Below are 3,555 nucleotides of genomic sequence, written 5' to 3'. Positions count from 1 at the left end.
ACATAAGTATTACTATTTTGTTATTTGTAAAGTACAAGAGACCTAATACCCAGTCTGTCACTTTTGTTAATTAAATAGAACCTCTGTCATCTATCCTTACTTAAAAGACTGTAGTTCTGCACCTGGCTATGTCTTGGCTTTAGATTGGATGCCATTTGAAAACCATCCTCCCAAATCTGTTCCTCTCAAAGTAAAGGCCTGGGTTGGCTAGGAGACTATAGTTTTTCAGCCCCATCAGAAATCTAAGAATGACTGATATTAACTGAAAATATATAGGAAGCCTAAAACAGCTTCCAAAATTTAGCCAATCCATAGAGACCACTGATCACCTGGACAGTTCCTTACTTCAATACTTTGGAGCATTGGTATTCAGCCTACTGGCCAGGGTCATCTGACAGACTTAGAGAAACAGGAATATTAAGGACTAGCCTACTCTGTCTCGGCAAAATCAAGCTGTCCTAACCTGTAATTGTGTCCTTTCTTTGGACAGTATTATGTCTGTAGATAAAATGATGAGGCAATTCTTGCCTAGTGGCTGTTTCACCACAACTGAAGGAACTCAAAGATGCTCAGTTTCTTCTTTGAATCCAAGACAGGGAAAACTGTCAGAAGCAGACTGGTCTTAACAACAAGTGAATAAATAACATTAAAGGTCACATTATGTGGACTGCTGATGTTTTTGAAAACCAACTATCTATGTGAAGTAATCTAGACTGTTGTCTGTTAACTACTCTCAGCCATTTCTAGTTAAAATAACTGAGAACACCCTAACAATAAACTCAGAGCCATGTATTTCCTATTTTGCCCTTAAATCACATGCTTAAACATCTCAGATCTGTTTATAATAACAGCAATAGAAGGACTGGGTCTAAGCCCTGCACTTCAAAATTTTTAGTATCAAAGACCACCTATAACAACCACCCTCAGCCCCAAAGCTTAGGGAACTGGGATGACGACTCTCCATAACTTCTTCAAGCTGAATATGGGTGTATTAGTCAGGGTTCTCTAGAGTCACAGAACTTATGAGTAGTCTCTATATAGTAAAGGAAATTTTTTTGTTATTTTTTTTTCTTTTGGTTTTTCGAAACAGGGTTTCTCTGTATAGCCCTGGCTGTCCTGGAACTCACTTTGTAGACCAGCCTGACCTCGAACTCAGAAATCTGCCTACCTCTGCCTCCTGAGTGCTGGGATTAAAGGCATGCACCACCATGCCCGGCTTAGTAAAGGAATTTATTGATGACTTAGAGTCTGCAGTCCAACTCCCAACAATGGTCAGTAGTTGCTGTGAATGGAAGTCCAAGGATCTAGCAGTTGCTCAGTCTCCTTTGGCAGGCAGGTGAAGGAGAGAGAGAGAGAGAGCACCTTCCTTCTTCCAATGTCCTTATATGGTCTCCAGCAGAAGGTGTAGCCCAGATTAAAGGTGTATGCCACCACACCTTTAATCCCAGATGACCTTGAACTCAGAGATCTCCCTGTCTTAATCTTCTGGAATCCATAGCCACTATGCCTCAAGATCTCCATACCAAGATCCAGGTCAGAAACTTCTATCTCCCAGCCTCCAGATTAGGGACACTTGGTGAGCCTTCCAGTTCTGGATTGTGGTTCATTCCAGATATAGTCAAGTTGACAACCAAGAATAGCCACTACAATGGGTGTTGAGATATTTTTGAAGGGAGGGGGAAGGGTAGGAAATGGGGGAGTTGGTTGACCTTAAGAAGGCTACACCAATGATTGTATTAGTCTCTGATGTCTGTGTCCTGACTAGATCCAGATGAAAAACCAACACATCAGGAGTCAGGCAGGTCAGTTCAGCATGTCTGATGATGAAATTCACCAAGGCTGTATATTCTGTAATATATAAATCTCAAAACAAAATATTACTATCATCAAGATAACCTTTTTGTTTGATTCTCTGGAATCTAGTTCTCAGGGTGTCTCCCTCTATCAAATCTGATCCATAGAACTCTGGAAGGTGTAAATACCTCGATCACCTTTTCCAAAAACCCAAAGACAAAACCTTTTCCCCAAATCAGCATATCCTTCAGTTGGTAACCAGGAAAACCTGTAGCTTGCCCTCTGTCCCAGAAAAACAATAAAACAACCACAATACACAAAATCACATGCATTTTAGCCTATTTAGGCCTTTCTAATTTGTCATGTCAGTATATTAACCCAAAATTCCCATGGAGCCCACATTAGACAGAATATGAGTCTTCTGCATACTTTATTATACCATCTTTAAAACAATTGATTTACACTTCTATTTTCCTTTTCCTTTCCTTCCCTTTTCTCTTCTCCTTCCCTTTCCTCTTCCCCTTCCCCTTTCCTTCCTTTCCTCTTTCCTCTCCTCTTTCCTTTTCTTGCTATACCTGCTTATAAGAAGTAGCTTGTCAAACCAGTATTTAATCCCAAAATTCCCGTGGAGCCCATGTTAAATAGAATATGAGTATCCTATAAGACTTATCAGAGCAATATATCTTTATACCATCTTTAAAGCAATTAATTCAAATTTCCACTAATACCTGTTATATCATCTATCTGTTGTGCTCTCTACTAGGAGCCACAGACATTTATTTAATTAATACTTAGTATAATATCTGTCTGTTATACTCTCTACCTAGAACTATAGACTTCTATTAATTAATATCTGTTCATAGCAGATGATTATCACTGCTCGCTCTACTTGGAGAGAGTCAGTAATTAATATTCCCTATCTAGTTCCGAACCACAGATGAAATTTCCCATCTTTAAGTCCTACACCAGCTTATAAGAGGCAGCTTGTCAAACCAGGATTTAAACCCAAAATTTCCATGTAGCCCACATTAGACAGAATATGAGTATCCTGTAAGACTTATTAGAGCAATATATCTTTATACCATCTTTAAGTATCAAAATGTTCTATTTCTCTCTTTATATCAATGAATTATCTGGTCCAGAGCCCTTTGTACCTTTGTCTTCCAATTCTTTATTCACAGGGAGGAACTGAGTATAGAAACACTTGCATTGTCTATGTTCCTGTTTGGAGGTGGGGGAAGCAAGGTGGGGATCGAAGGATACAGGGAAGCAAACACAGAAAGGCTCTCTCGGGCATAGATGCCTCTCTGCCATTCCCTGTAGGCCCCTTAAACCCAGTCAGCTTCAAATCCATATTGCTACAGTCTAGGTCACTGCCCAAGCCCCATTTGGAGGAGGGGAGTAGTGAATTTTTATCTCAGGTTAGTTAAATTCAAATCAATACATTGGGCACCATTTTGTTTCAGTAAATCTCTTCATCCCAAATATGTCCCAACAATGAAAACATGACTCAATTAATATGAATATATGTTGTGCCACCTAGATTGGGCAGATCTACCACTACACTACTGTCTTCTGCATCTATGAGACCCTTTAGAACTTGTGGTTTCTCCAGGATGTGTGCTTCTGCTCTGCTCCACTTCTTCTTCTTCTTCTTCTTCTTCTTCTTCTTCTTCTTCTTCTTCTTCTTCTTCTTCTTCTTCTTCTTCTTCTTCTTCTTCTTCTTCTTCTTCTTCTTCTTCTTCTTCTTCTTCTTCTTCT

This window comes from Mus musculus, chromosome 2 (assembly GCF_000001635.26).
Source record: "Mus musculus strain C57BL/6J chromosome 2, GRCm38.p6 C57BL/6J".
NCBI lineage: Eukaryota > Metazoa > Chordata > Mammalia > Rodentia > Muridae > Mus > Mus musculus.
Note: the sequence above shows the minus strand (reverse complement) of the source record.